The sequence below is a fragment of the Caloenas nicobarica genome, chromosome 27, assembly GCF_036013445.1.
Source record: "Caloenas nicobarica isolate bCalNic1 chromosome 27, bCalNic1.hap1, whole genome shotgun sequence".
NCBI lineage: Eukaryota > Metazoa > Chordata > Aves > Columbiformes > Columbidae > Caloenas > Caloenas nicobarica.
Window position 1 is genome coordinate 3,479,208 of NC_088271.1, and position 16,156 is coordinate 3,495,363.

The following is a 16,156-nucleotide window of genomic DNA, read 5'->3' on the forward strand; positions in this document are numbered from 1 at the left end:
CGATGAGATGGCAAAGCGTCTCATTCACATGAAATCAGCACGAAGCAGCCGGCCAAGAGGCAGCGGCGCGTATGAGCGAGAGGGGATCCTTTGCAGCCTTTATATACCGGAGTTATTTTTAACCACAGCCTCCATGCTTATTACCGAGTTTCCTCTCTCAGCCGCTCAGGAAGCCCACTTGGCTCTGCTTCCTGCTAACATGCGGCCCTGGCTCGCAAAATCTCAGAACAACAGGCCTGAGACTGCTCGGCTCCATTAAAAAAAAAACCTGGCAGCTTTTCAAGCCCTGACAGAAAACCTTTGAAAGCTCTGGATTTCCTCCAGCTAACGTATGAGGCTCCTACGTCGGTGACAAATTAGGCTGAAACAGCACAAAACGCTCCTATGTAAATAGCCTTTTTCTGTGTTCACCCTTTTAATAGTTCAAACGTTATTTATAGTTATTTCTCTGGATGGAAAAAAAAATATTTTTATATTTTTTCCAAAGATGGGTTCTAGTGAAATGTTTTCCTTGTTTGTTGTGTTTCTTTTTATTTATTTATTGATTGATTGATTTTTCTTTTTCCTTTGAGATTTTTGTGACCGTTTTCTCGGGCTCCGGGAGCAACCTTTCCTTCCTGGAAACCAGGACAAAATGGCTGTTGTGAGTCCTTCAGTGAAAGGCCCGTGTCCAGCGCTGAGCACAAGGCTCTAAACGCTGCCATTCCTCAACTGTTAAATAATAGTTATAACAGGCACGACCGACTTCTGCTTTCCTGAGAGGCTGCAGAAGAGGTCAGTTGTACTTAATCGGTGCCTTTACCCGTGCCTTTTACACGTAACGTTAGTCCTTTGTATTTTATTTTTTCTTACTGACTTTTCACTGCAATTCCAAAGGGACTCCTGCTTCCAAAAACTGCTTTCAAGTGTCAGAATAAATGTGACCTTCAGCACTGTGAATGCTATTTTCTCTTGAGTTGACATTTTACAACAGGCTAAGAAATCTTACCATGAAGCAACTTCCCACGTCTGTCCGTAATAATGACTTGGAATCACAGATGGTGACTCCAGAACATGAGACTTACTTGATTTTCTAGGGGTATTTCCAGTAGTATCGTCTTTGGCTGGGTCGCTGTTGCTTTAAGGATTATTTATTGTATTGGCACTTGGGTATTGTGTGTGACCATCTACAATGGGAAAGATCATCTATATCATGAGGAGGAGAGTAAAATTAATGTTGTTTTACTGGTCTCGACAACACTGCTCAAGCAGCTGTGCTTTACTACACCAGTGACAACGCAAACTGAACTGGGAGCTGGGTCTATCAAGCACGATCTCGAATGAGTAAATACCACCATCTCTCAGAGGACCCTTATTCTGATTGAAATCACTTTACTCCCAGAGTTATCTGCGTTTCACACAGATGTGGTTAACTTCTGCAGTTGAAAATTACTCTTATGAGAAAAGAAAAACGTAAATAGTTTCTAGATGTGAAAGAGGCGAAGTTCACGTTTTGTAGTTTTCAGCAGCTCTTTCTGCTGCTCATTTGTTGCTTGTTTAAGTCTTTTATCTTATACCCAAACTGAGCTTTGGTTGTGCGGGGGACACCCTCCTTTGGATGAACCCGGCCGAGCAAGTCTTTTAAATTCAAGGTGTCATTTTGGAAAAGAATCCTTATTTTGCAAATGTAAATTAAGTTCTTTAGCTGCAATCATAGCTCATAGCATTTGCCTGTGTAGTTTATGGAACAAGCGCTATGCAACGGCAGATTCACATTTATTTTCAGGCAGGAAACCAAGAGTGCAAAAATGCATCGTGAACCGAAGGGTCAGGGTGAAGCCTTTTTAAAAAAGACTCAAGGTGGCTGGGTTGCGTTTATCACGCGCAGACAAGTGGTCTAAAATCGACTTGTTTTGATGCTATTTGGAGCGCGCCGTAATGAAAAACTGACTTTGTGCAGATTGACTTTTCTGCGTCACAGCCCATCTTGGGATAGTATTACCAACAAGGACAATTAGTTTAACCGTCGTTCACAATTGCTGTTTGTTTGTACTTGGTGGTTTATGGTAGAAACTGCAGGACAAGCTTCCATTCCAGCGCTCGCCAGTGGCCTCAGTAATTGCCCACTAGTCACCGAAGGACAGACTCACCAAGGACTTTCAAAGCTCACTTACCCTCCTTCAAATATAACTGAAATTTATAGCTAGCAGCTTCTAAAATAACTCACATCACTACCACCTCCAAAAACAGCTCTGGGACCATGTGGCCTTGTGGTTATGGCTCTGGGGTTGTGGTGGTGAAGTCAGAGATTCAAATCCAGTTGTAGGGAGATAAAAAGCTTCAAAGAAAGTGAAACTGGTTTTGCCTTGATTATGTGGAAATAATAACACCTCGTTTTACTTACACCTGAAAAACAAAATTTGGAGCTAAAAATGAGGTGTGGTGCAAGAACACCATGTCATGTCAGGCGATGGATAAAGCACGTGGCTGGTGTAAAGAGAACTCATTCGAATTGCCGTGCCAGAGGGGTTTGCTTCTCTTGGTACCTAAAATCAAGGTGTAACGTGATTACAGTCAAGGTCTGAAGCCTCCACAGGCAACGCATTCAGAGACTAACGAGGTCCACTGTATTTTCCAATGTACTTTTTGGCTGACCAACTGTGGGGTTGGGGCTTGAGATAAGAAAGGACTTTTCTGCCCTGGTTAAAGGAGCCCAGAGGTTTCTCTAAGCTCTTTGGGGCCATTTGCAGTGCATGGAGGGACTTGCATAAGAATCCCATGGATGCTACACTGGAAATTGTTATTATTGTACAATAATTAGTAAATGTAAACGGAACGATTGCTGTATAATTATACCTTATACAGGCTCGGGGTGGACAGGGTGCTTCCCGCTGTCAGAAAGCCGCTTTCCTGGAAGGCAGCGGCTGTGTCTTGGCTCATTTTTTGGGTCCTTCTGCTATGGGGTCCTGTGGGTTTTAACGAGACAAAGCAGACCTGCTGCAGGCAGACGACTTCAGGGACTACCACTGTGGGCTGGCCCATGTCCTGGGACTGAAATAGTGTCCTGTAGGGAGGTACGTATACATTTACACACTCGCACACATACACAGGGTGTGTACGCAAGTGCCTCAGGCCAAAGAGGAAGATAAACCTGCGCTAAATGTAATTCAATTAGGCCGAGAGCGAAAGTCAGGCTAAAGTCTCGCTTCTTTGTATATAGGATGTAAATCTGAAGTAGTATTTCAGGGCATAAATGTCTACAGGCTCTCTGCTACAGATCATAACAAGAAGAGTCCATGGTGCTATTAATCCTGAGAACAGCTATTGTCGGGTTCTGATGACATCTAGGAGCCCCGAGTGGCCTTGTCATATTTTTCTGATTTATTTAGTAGTATTTCAATGGGAAAACAGAGAGACGATAATAAGCATCAATGGGATATATTGTCTCAACAGCGCACGGGGAAAATCCAAACCTGATTCATCAGTGACAAGCTTGGCAGATTATTTCTTGAACTGCATCAAGATTTAGTCCACAGCAGAGACAACCACTGAAGCACTTACAGAAAGAGAACTGATGTTTCCGTTGTTGGAATCCAGTGAATATCAAAGATGTCTTTGAATTTCTACACTTAGAAGGAGCCAAATAAAAACCAAATAATTTTCCAAGCAGATGGCCTTAGCCCTCAATACCAAAATTATCAAACTCCCTAAGTAGTGGTTTCAAGATAGATGTTAATGGATCTTTGAGCAAGAAGCATTAGTGATCTGGACTACAGCAACATTTTAATTAAAAAGTTGTACAATAACAGACTCAAAATGTAAACTTCAAAACATTTAAAGCCTAAATTACCGTGGGTTAAGACCTGGCATCGAGTATGTAATTTTTAACATTCCAGACTGCCTTCATTATAGTTCAAGAAGCCACAGAAATACACCGTTACGAGCCAGGAATAGTTCTTCCTTTTATTTGGAAAGAGAATTACAGAGGGAGCTATTGGGAACCGAAGTTTAGTTCCTAAAGCAGGAGCAGGCTACAATATTTTTATACACAACTGCAACCACAGACTCGCACTCATTCAAACATGCCGGACTAAATGGTGCCGGCTGTATAAATACTCAACACTAAGTTAAAACACAGGTTCTTTTTTATTTCAGCTTTGAAGGTTTATCATGCTATTTCTACTTTTGCAATATCATTTTAAGTCGAGATGCCTTATATATATATTAAAAAAAAAAAATAAGGAGTGCCAGTAACTTAAACCTACGAAGGAAGACCATGGTTCTTCAGTAGGTTCGGAGAAGCGCTGGTTCCATTCTGGTCATTGTTGATGGACACGATCCTTGCTTTCATTTGCGAACACACGCTTAAAATTACAAAGTAAATCCTTCTCGTTTTGTTGTATTTTTTTTTTTTCCAGCCAGTTACTTTTCAACTGCATCATAATGCTCATAAAATCTTTTTTTTTTTTTTTTTTCCAGAAATTGGGCTCACATAACTTGTTGGTATGCAGAATATGTAAGGCCCCAGCCTGCTCTGAATTACACCCATGCAAAGCGTTGAAACTTAAAAGGGAATTTAAAATATGCATGCGTAAGGAACACAAATGGAGCCCTCAATTTGCAAAGCGCTTTGAGATCTTTAGAAGATCGTTGTACATTTTGTTACCTGTGCCCTCAAGACAGGGAGGGGAGAGGATCTGATACTTAAACTAGGATTGGTTTTTATCAGTGGTTTTGATAAATCCGAAGGGGTAGGAGCAGCTACTGTCCCACATTTATGTTCTAAATTAACTACAACTAATTGAAAAGCTCTAATGGAAAAATATCCTAAATCTCAGGGCTTGTCAGAAATCAACTGTCGGTTTGTTTTGCCAAGCGCAGTAAATAAACCTGACACGAATAGACATGAAAGGGCTTTCTAGAAGTGGTTGGCTGCGATAATTCCACTCAGGAAGCTGCTGAAGAGCAGCAGACTGGCTGCCCTCGCCTTTGCCGGCTCTTTTCCCTGTGTTGTTATAAAAAAAAAAAAGGGGAATTGATTTTGCTTTGTAGCGTTCGTTGACTTGGACACATGGAGCTGTGGTTCTGAAGCCCTAATTCTGGGAGCGAACGCTTTTTACGCACTTCACAAACCGTTTTGACTATTTTCAGATTGACTATTGAACCACAGTGGAAGTGTATGGATTCAAGATATTTCTGGTGATTGTGTAACTGGAAAAAACTGTCCTGATTTTAAAGTATTTTTGGCATACAAGCGAAAGTAAATAAGCAATTTTAGAGACTCACTGGAAAGTAATTGCTCCTGCAGGACACTGGCTGTGCCAGGAGCTCTGGCAGATGCACTGAGCCCTCACTATTAAGCTTCAAATGGAAGCATTTTTTTAATGCAAAAGATCAAAACCGAGGATATATAATCTAAAATGTAAGGAATTTGGAAAGACCGGATGCCTGCGAAGGAAAATGTCGAAACATATGAACTGCGTTAGGAGGGGATACATGAAAAAGAAAAGCGTGATAAGCTCCAGAGACACCTTGGCTTGCCGCGGTGGGACGCACGAGCCGTGCGGCGGTGACACGGCCGTGACAATGGCAGTGGCAATGGCAGTGACCAGCTGAGGTGCTGATGACGGTGACGTGAGAGAGAGCAAAAGCGAGAGCAGCACCTTGTTTTGGGTGACCGTGAACCCCCGGGATGGCAACCTTTAGATAGGAACAGTCTGTCCCTGCACTTCCATCCCGTGATTCATCGGTGACTACGGAACAGTCATAAAAGCACCACTGTCAGCTCATGTGTCATTAAAGGAAGTGTTCTGCCTTTTTTTTTTTTTTTTTCCTAAACAAGAAGTTAACTAAGTATTATTTTTCATGCTGTAAGCTGGCATTTCAAAGGCTAAAGCTACTGGCCTTTGTTGTTGCTTTACTTGCTCATCCTGCAGCTGTAATTGAATCCGCCCAGGCTGTTTTGCAGTTCTCTCCCCGGCTCATCCTTACAAATCCCCACTCTTAGTCCCAGCGGCTTCTCAGCCGATCAGTGAACCCCAAGGGGCTGTGGACAGACACACACTCTGTGGTGAAGGGCGCAAGTGGCTTCAAAACTGAAGCCACCTGCAGAAAAACTTCAAGAGATGTGTTTGGTGTTTGGCCAACTCCCTTTCTCCAAGTTTTTCTTTTCTTTTTTTTTTTTTTTCTTTTGACCGACATTTGCTTGAGCTGCCCTTTTTGTGGGTTCCCAGCCTGGAGGATGTAGCACAGCAATTACTTTTCGTAGGGTAGATTTATCCTGGATCTTTGTAGATGCTTCATGGGCAACCCAGCCCAAATGGTCATGTCCAAATAAGCTTAAGCCTTCCTGAGATGCTCGGAATCGTTCAACACAGTATGACGGACGAAATAAAGCATTTTTAATGCTTCAGGATGTGTGGCTTTGCCTTTAGGATTTGTATCTGGGTTCAATCAACATAGTAGCAAAATATTAAATCAACCACATGAGCATTAGCTCTCCATTTACGCTACAAGGACAGTCAGTTCCCTTCTTCTGAGACGCACCGAGACAGGAGAGGAGAAACCTACAGAGACAGAAAACCTTCCAGATTACAATAAAATGCATGTGCACGTCTCTGGTCCCACTTCCCTGAAAATCGAGCCATGAAACTCAGCTCCAGCTCGGCCTCACCGTGCACCTGCTCCCGCGCAGCCGCCAACTCAATGGAAGTTGTTTCCCTCCTTGTGGGCAGCAGCGAAGTGAAAACGCCGCTTGTGCCGCCTCGGCTTGGGGTTTATTCTTCTTTTTTTTTTCCCCACTCAGTGCTTTCTGCTGTTCTATAAAACACCGTCATGGACCGTAAGTATGAGGTGCAGTTGCTAATATCAGCCAAGCTCCGGTGTCCTGACTGATAGACATTTATAACATAATAACTCACCTTTTATTGGTACTTCATTTTTAGAGCGAGCTTAGTTACATCATTACATTCTGATTAGATTAGATGTATTTAGGTATATCTAAACTATATAAAACCTGTTTACATAACTCATATTTACATGCATATGTGGACACATATAAACACACATATATAAACCTAAGGATTTTACCTGAGAGGTGCGTTGGAGGAGGCTACAATAGGAAAAGGGCTCTCGACTCTATAGACAGAGATGTCTGTGCAAAAAGAAGATATTTAGCTATAGCGCAGGTTTTTGGAATTCAAAGTTTCAATATATTTTTTGGGGGGGGAAAAATAGCCACAAAAAACCTCATTGTATGTATAAATACATATCATGCATGTATAAATACAACAGAAACCACCACTAGCACAGCAACAAATGGCACAGAGCAATTATGCCCCAGGAAAGCAGGTGGGAGACCAAAGGGCAAGGGACCCGCTGCCTAAATGCTGCCTCGTGTATTAGCTTTTCATTTAGCCGTTTGGCTCGGGTTTTGCCAAAAGTACAGCTGAGTTTTCAACTCCTCCACAATTTCGTATCAACTGAACAGGTCGTTAGAAACCACCGAAACTCAAAGCTCCACGAAAGCGATGGTCTCAGAAACCGTGAGCTGCCGCACGGCGCCTGATGCAGGGGCTGAGCCGACACAGCGTAAACCAGCGTGACGATCAGCGGTGCTCCATTTTTTTGGCTTTGGAGCAAATTCGAAGGGCGCTGCTGTGGCCAGATGAGACCCTGGTGCTGTTGCCTCCTCCTGTTCATTTTGTAAGAGTGCAAAGAGCCTTTCCTCAGAAAAGCAGCTCTTCACTTATTGTCTTTGAAACTTCTGAGCACACACAGAACTCGTTACATCTCACATCCTTGAGCTCTCGAACTTTGCTATCACTGACATTTCTGTGCAAGGTGTGTGTTGTAAAGACGCTGGCCCTACGAACGAGATTAAAACCCAGTTAGATTTAAAAGTGAAGCGATAAGTGAGCTGTTTAGGCTGATTTTTCAGCGCTTATTCACTTTGCGGCGCCGGGGAGGCTTCCCTGTCCTTGGGATCTCTCGATACCACAGCGAAAGTCAGTGCCAATAAAATAATATGAATCAGAGCCGGTCAATAGTGGGCTGTTTAAGCAGCAGGTGATGCAATATCGCTGTGCGCAATAGCATATCTGGGAGATTTGCCGTGCTCCGGGCAGACGGGATGGGCTCGCCGGGTGAAATCCTCTGGCCCTTCTGCTGTGGGTCAGATGGGGAATCACAGTGATGTCCCCAGGCTTGCAAAATCCCTCTCTCCTCTCCAAAGAACTCTTGGCTTCTGCTCTCGTGCAGCTGGTAAGGACGTGCTCTGAGGCAACCCCTATAGGCGCTTTATATTTTGAAATGTGCTGCTCAGGGAAGGAGTTAGTTGTTGTCATCCCGCCTCCCCCCCGAAAAAAAAAGTCCAGGAATAATATCTTCGAGCCAAAGTGAAGCCTGCCAAGGAACGAATGCCTTTGGGTGGAGATTACTGATATTGTATTTGTTATATTAGGCAAGAGAGGTCAGACCATTCTTTAAAATAAGTTACAGTAAACAAGCTGGGTAGCTGAGCCCTTCAAATGCTTCACTACTGATGGGTTTTAACGTTAAGAGCTTCTATCGTACAAATCTTGATCAAGGGAAAGATAAATGTGCTGTTTTTTAGCATTTCACTACAAACACGGTGTTTGTGCCAACTGACACAATGATTAAATATGATCCTCTCTTCTCAGAAATGAGGAGAACTGTAACCGCACCGAGCTCTCCGCCGCTGATATGAGATAAAAAGAGTCAAATCGTGTGTGGTTTCCTTCAGACCAAACTTGTGGCGTAGCGTTTCGTGAATGATGTTGTCCAACAAAGTCAAAATAATCTGGTTTTTTGCCCAAAGGTATTTTTATAGAAGACTATGAGAGTGTGTGTATTTTTTTTCTACAGAATAATAGAAAATGTTCGTTCATCCTTTGCACCGTGCTCAGCACTGGCTCTTTGTTGGGGCAAATAGAGGTTCAATGCCCCAGTTTGGGAATGAGAACTAATCGTTCTAACGATGGCTAAAAAAGTCAATCCAGCTTTAAAGCAAGCTAGATTGATTTTTTTTTTTTTTTTAAATAAAAATTAATATTCAGGACATTTTCCCACTGGTGTGGCTCACTGATACCCCCAGAGACATGGGCTCTTTGTGCAGCATTGGCTGCGGCCCCGTGGCTGATCCGTGCTGAAGCCACGGCGCTGGTTAACGCGGAAAATGAGAAGCAGGTTAACGCAGAAAATGAGAAGCAGCTGTTCGTTTCTTTTCAAGAGTATCAGAAAAACAAGAAGATGATCTCCTCCCCATGTGGGCCAAGGGCTTCTTCAGCCTTTTCACTTTCAACCACACCGATAGCAACAGTTTTTGGCCTTTCTCTAAAGAGCTTTTCCAATTTATTTCATTGATGTGCTGCAGGCCCGTGGGAATTAGCTACAACTGCCCTTCCCCTGTTGTAGACCAAGATAAAAACAGTGACTGAACCACCCGAAAAAAAAAAACCCAAACCAACAGCGAAGAATTGCAGCTTCACCACCCTGAGGGTGCTACAAACTTTGTGCTTTGCAGCCTCTCGAAGCTCTGCAAAAGGTTTGGTTTGCTAAATCTAAATAGGATGCCTCACCCTTCCCATGAGCAAAGTGCAGCTGTGCTCGCATTTCCTTCATAGAAAGCACTGACACCGCGCTGGTAACTCCAGTTAACGGCCACCAATTTTGCCAGGTTCCACCAAAACAGAAACCTTTGCTCGGCACAGCCCGGCTGTGCCCTGTTCCCAAAGCTCCAGCAGGTTTATCCCAAGTCCTTTAAGCTCGGCTTTATGGGACACGGGCTCGGTGCAGCGCAAATAACCTCTTCTGCAGCACTTGGGCTGGGAATTTGTTGTGATCAGCACCTGCTAATTCCTCCTGTGCCCTGAGACGGCCTCGTATCTGCAATGTGGTCTGGAAACCTTTCCTCTGCTTACAGAGCTTTTGAACGGCTCTGAAGTGCTGCTGGGATCCCGCACGGGGCACGACTAAATGTTGGACCTTAAAAGGCACGTGAGAGCCTCCCTTTGGAAACGCACGATGGACGGACGCAGGGAAAAGCAGCTGTAACGTTTATATTCCCTCTCACTCGGCGGTTACGGGGACAGGCGACGGGCAGGAGCCAGGAGACGCGAGGCCGCAGCCCCCACGCAAGCACAAAGCCAACAGCTTCTAAAGGACGGGATAACCAGTGTCCTGGAGGGGGAGAGGGGAAAATACCCGATTCTCAGTCCCAAAAAGAGGCAGCAATGGGATGTGCCCGTGTACAGGGGGCAGGGAACGGGGCATTTTTGGTACCAGCCGCCCAACGAGGCAGGGTGGGCCGCCCCAAGCGCCGTCGTGCCTTCCCACGCCGCCGGCTTCCCCCGTGCCCTCACGAGACCGCCGCCCTCACCCGGGATCCGTGCAGGAAACGGGGGTGAGAGGTTCTCGGAGAGCAACCGCGATCCCGCCGCGGGCTGCCCACGGGCACGGGCGCCTTGACTCAGCGGCGGTGCCCCGCTCTCGGCCGGGGACGTCCCATGGCACCCGCAGGAAATTTCAGCCGAGTGTGGAGGTGTGCGGCTTGTTGCGAGGGCAGGAGCTTTGATGCGCTCAGTAGGGGAAAAACAAAAACCTCGAGGAAGGATCACTCTGAAGTTTTGGAGGCGAGAGACCACTGTGGTCCTTTATAGCATCACCTTTCATGTAATGCACGGCACGTGTAATTTCGTATAACGCACAGAGTCCCCTCCATGTCCATGAGCTGCAGCAGCAGCAGCTCTGGGACTGCGGCTGTTGGAGAAGGTGCATCTTTTGGAAGAGATACCCCCATCTTCATGCAGGGAGATCTCGGTTCTCCCCAGCATCAATTTTTCCAGCAGCAAATCCACGCGCGCACACACACATACACTCTGCTGGAAGCAAACTCTTCTTGTCTAACTTGACTTTGCTTGGCTTTAACTTCCAGCAACTGCAGCTGCTGTTTCTTTTCTCTGCTGAATTCATGTTCCTACCCCAATAATAAATAAATAAATAAGATACAAACTCTAGTGTTTGCTACCAAAAAAAAAAAAAAAAAAAAAATCACTTCATTAATCTAAATCCCTCTGGCTATTCTGTCACAAAATGCTGCTTGGAAGCAAGCAAGCTGCTCCAACACCGCTGCTCGGGAGAGCTCGGTTACTCAAGTGCTTCAGTCGGGAAGAGCAAAATGTCCCCTCCTTTCCCACCACCTCCACCAACACGTTGCAAGAGCGAGCAAGAAGGAGAAAAAAAAAAAAACACCAACAAAACCAAACTTCTTACAATGCCCCATCTATGTGCTGTGTCAGTCCTGCAGAAATAACCCCGGTTGTCATCATCCCCTGGTATTTTTGGTGTTTGACACAATACACGGCGATAAGTTTGGGGACAATTTTGGCCCAGCAATGCAGAGCCCCGGCAGCGCGGTTTGGGGCTGGGATGCTGCTTTGTGTCGAGTGGAGCTTGTGTGAGCAACCAAGTGCTCAAACGAGCCTGCAAACTGCTGGGGGTTTTCTTTTGTGTCATGGAATAAAAAGAAAAAAAACCCCAAATCCTGACTTTCCTTCTGGTAGAAGTCGGTCTGACGGATAACAAAATGATCCTTTTGCCGGATCTGCCAAAGAATTTGCTATAGAGAAATAACAGATTCCTGAAGTCAAAGGATGTTTAAGAAAAACTGTAATAAGAGTGAAAGTTAGAAAGTCTGATAATAAAAAAAAATAATAGAAGCAGCCATGGATTCGCGCAGTAAAGGTTGTGTAGAACTGCAGATTCTGAAGGATTAAAATGAACCCCAGTTATTAGAATTTCTATATGCGCTTTTTAGGGCAAATTTGGGGCTATCATCACGCCAGAGTTTTGCTGTTCTCGTTTTTCCTTCTCAGTAGTTACAGTTACTCTGGATCATAACAGTGACGGCAGCGATGGAAAAAACCACTCCGGTTTTATCAAATGGTCCGAATGAGGTTTGCTATAATCAGCGAGTGCTGTAATTCTGTACAGAATATTAATTGCAATGTTGGCCCCCTTCCAGCTCAGCTCTTTACAGCTCCATTTAAATGCTGTTTGCTCTGATCTAATACTGGTTATAGACGTTACTGGACTTTTTTTGCCATTAACTGCATGAGGCAGAAGGGCTGTTCCTTTCAACACATAGATCATTCAGCGCACGGGACGCTTCTTATTTCAGAGCCCAAATAGAACATTTTATCATCTAGCAAATCTGAAATCTGCTTGGATAGAACTCAATCCTACACCGTAGAAGTCTGTGAGTACTTAATGAAAGCTAAACAAGGCCTGCATTGATATGATTTATGGGTTCGCTGTTTATTTGCTAAAGGCTTCTTTACAAGGCTTATATCACCACGTTAATTACTTTAAATATGTCCATCTGCACTCAAATAATAAAAATATACATATGAACTGTAATGAAATACCGCCCTGAACCGTGCAGGGCAAGAAAAACCATTCGCGCTGCAACTATAGCAACTACTAAAATAGCAAAGCACACTGATTTGTGCCATGAACCTGTTCCGAATGGCCAAAAGACACTGTGTGCTGCGAGCTTTATATACCAGCTCCCAAAATATCCGAGTCCTGATAGGATGAGAAAATACTGTCATGTTCTTGCACCAGGCCAATTACAAAGCTGGAGTTCCTGTGCTGGTAAAGATGTTTCCTGTTGATAACACAAAAGGACAACGTAGCACCGAGCTGCTAATGTTATCTGGGACCCTTGTGACCTCTCGGAAACTTTAACAATTGTAGGGTTCACAACACGTAGAAGCGGCTCTGTCTTGTGCTTTTGTTTTAATAAATAAGCAAGAAAGAAAATAAACGCTCGTTCTGCAGCCGTGTGCTCGCTCTTGGTCAGGGAGGCTTTAGGGGTGGCTGGATGTGGACGGGAGCTCAGCTGTTAGCAAAGGGTTCCTGCCTCGGGCAGGCGACACTGCGTGACGGAGAAGTCCTTTTCTAAACAAATACAGCGGCAAAGTGGAATTTTACAGTGTAATATTTTCTGTCGTCCGTTTTAAACGTATTCCTTTTCAACTTTACGGGCTTTTTTTTTTTTTTTTTCCTGTTTGAAGATTTCAGATTTCATTCCTTTATAAGGTGGGCATGTCTAAGCATTCATATCCCCCAAGCCTTTGCTCCAGCTTTTACACCAAAGCCTCTTCAAATTCTTCCTGTCTTCGCAGCTTTGCCTCATCTCCTGGGCCAGACGGCAGCAGCCACCAGTACACGGCCCCAGGAGCTGTAAGGAATAACTTATTGAAAATAGAAGCCCACAGCTGGATTTGGGTATTAAATTACCTCTTGTCTAATTCTAAAGTACAGTTGAGATCGACATGGCACCCAACGGGTATTTGCCAGCCCGCTCACAAAGCCCTGATGGCACAATCTCCTCAATCTCGGTACGACGAGAAACCCGGTACCTCTACTTGCTCCTGGACTTGGTCGGATTCTCAAATCCCTTACTGGAGTTTCAGGAGCTCACTTACCTCACCAGGGCATGGGGAGGAACCAGCAGCTTCTACAAGCTCTTTATCCGAGGCTTAAAGATGAAAAGAGTCGTAAATAATGGATGGATTTAACCTGGGTCTGCTTGAATTCCCTAAATATTATTCTGTCCTTCAAAATCTGTGGCGCAACAACCATGTTGCTTCAGATGGTCTAAGAAAGTCCCAAATGAGGTACAGGACACTCCTCATGAAAGACAGAATTGTTCTTAACTTATAGAAAAAAACATTTTTAAAGCCTTGTAATGGAACATTTGGGCTTTAGCTCTGTGCTAAGGTCGAGCCCTTTCAACACTGCTTAAAACACCCCATGCGCTGTTCACCTGTACCTGCCCAACTGGACGAGCAGAGAGAAAACCCGTCGGCGTTTTCCTTGCTCGGTTGTTATTCCTGCTGGAAAGCAGCAGAACTCTTTGTGATAGTTTCCTTTGAGCAGTGCTTATTCACAGCAAGTCACAGTGGGAGAGGGTGGGAGGCAGAGTTCATTCATTTTTGTAGCATAACATAGAGCAGATTGTGTTTGGATTTCACTCGATATTTGTTGTTTTACGTTTCTTTGCTTTATATTGGAGAAGGGCCTGCAACAAAACTTTGATCCAAGGTACAAATCCACAGCCAAGATTTGAACTAAGCCTACAAAACTTTCTCCAGAACAGGCCGTAGCCCAGCACGCTGATTTTGGGAGCGTCTCGTTCTTCGCGCTGCTGATTGTTTGATTCGGGCTGGTTTCTGCTCATTTATTTGACCGGCAGCCTGCAAATGGACTTGGAGGCTCCAGGTTCTAGGCTGCAATTTTTTTTGAGAATAACCCAGAGTAATTCCACCTACAGCACAACAAAGTTGCATCAGTGCGACGCTGCAACTGCCAGGGCAGCCAACAAGGGCAGGACAAACGTAAAGAGACCCTGGCATCTCAAAAGGGGGAGAAGAGGAAGGAGAGAGAGGTCGTGAGGTTAAGCTGGGCGTAATTTCTGATATTAAACTCCAAATTATCCGAATCCTCTGGTTCAACCAGCCTGCCAACAACCACAGAGCAGCAGAACAGCTCAAGTGGGCAAAACGGCTTTAATGTTCTTGTGCGATGCCATTGATTTTGCAAGGCTATTGATGATCTCAATTTCAGATGGTGGTTTGCACCAAGTTCCTGGGAACTTAGCCCGGAACGCGGCCTAATAAAACAAGAATCTTTGGTTTTCAGGAGAACAAGCAAAGAACTGAGCTCAGCTACAACTCCTCTCTTTACAAACACGTTTCTCTGTTCAGGAACTGGGGTGCGAGGAACAGACGCGCTGGTGCCCGGAGCGATGGTCACGTCGTGACGAGCCCACACCCAGAACCGGCCACAACCACACAGACCCTGCGCTGCCAAAGCCAAAAATCAAAATTACAGCCCCCAAAAAACCAAAATCAAAGTTACAGCCCAGTTCAGCAGCCCCGGGAAGGGAAGAAATACAGAAGAACCCAACGTGCGCTAATGACAAAGTGAACTAACGACAAAAATTACCCTCCTGCATCTGAGTATGGCGAGCGATGTGACTAACTGGGTTTTCACAAACGCTGAGTCAAGACAACGTGCGCTAACTACACGAGAAACAAGTTTTATCTGCACGTAGGGACAGCATGAGTTGTACAACACTCCAGATTGCACAAAATTCAGCGGGGAAAAAAAAAAAAAAAAGAAATGTTTACGATCGTTCATGATATCAGTACCACTTCTCCTGTAGCATAAACGTCATTGTTGTATAATTAATTACCACAGCAATTAAGATTATGCACGTTGTCCCTCAACTTTGCTCTCTCACGCTATTTTCTGCAAGGCCATCCACCCTTGCTGTGCCAGGGCTGCTGAAATTGCAAACAGCAGCGGGTGTCAACCACAGAGGGGAAAAAAAAAAAAAGCGCTGAACGCATTGCAACACGCTGTGTTTGGCACAAGATACGCACCGAGGCGCCAAGGTTTAGCCCATTTCTTGTCACAGAATATATAAGTCAGAAATAAACAGGTGCAATGTCTTAACCCGAGACAAGCCCACTGTGGATAAAGCCTTGCTGTCTCTCTTGATGCGTAAGAATGTTTTATAGAGCAAAGCTGCTTGGATTAGAGTCAGGATGTTAATCTAAGGAGTGTGAACAGTACATGGGCATAAAAGGATGGTAATGAGGAAGGAGGAGTGAAAATACGCACAGGAAAACCAATGAAAATCTCCCCAGCTGGAAGACAGGGCTGGAATGAAGCTTTTCTAACATCCCGGTTTTATTTGATTGGGAGGGAGGTTCTGGCTTCTTTTAATTGAGACAAAGCCAGGTAATCAAGTTGTTGGGGGGGGGAAGAAAAGAGACAACAAACAAACAAGACCTCAAACCAAACCAAACCTCTCACACGTCGTATCAAACAGGAGCTTTCAGGCCACGTGCTGAGTGGTCATTTTGTGCCCCAGCGATGTCCAGCACCCCAGTGATGTCCAGCACCCCCAGCGTACAACTGGGCGCAGCTGCTCCTGCGGCTCATCCATCCCCTCTGCTCCACGTCGTGGTCATCGCAATCCGCAGCCAGAAAGAAACACGGGTAAGAGAAAACTGTCAAACTAAATGGAGGAGAAAGTTACTGAACTCGAAAAAATCACATAAGACTAAAAAAAATAATGTGG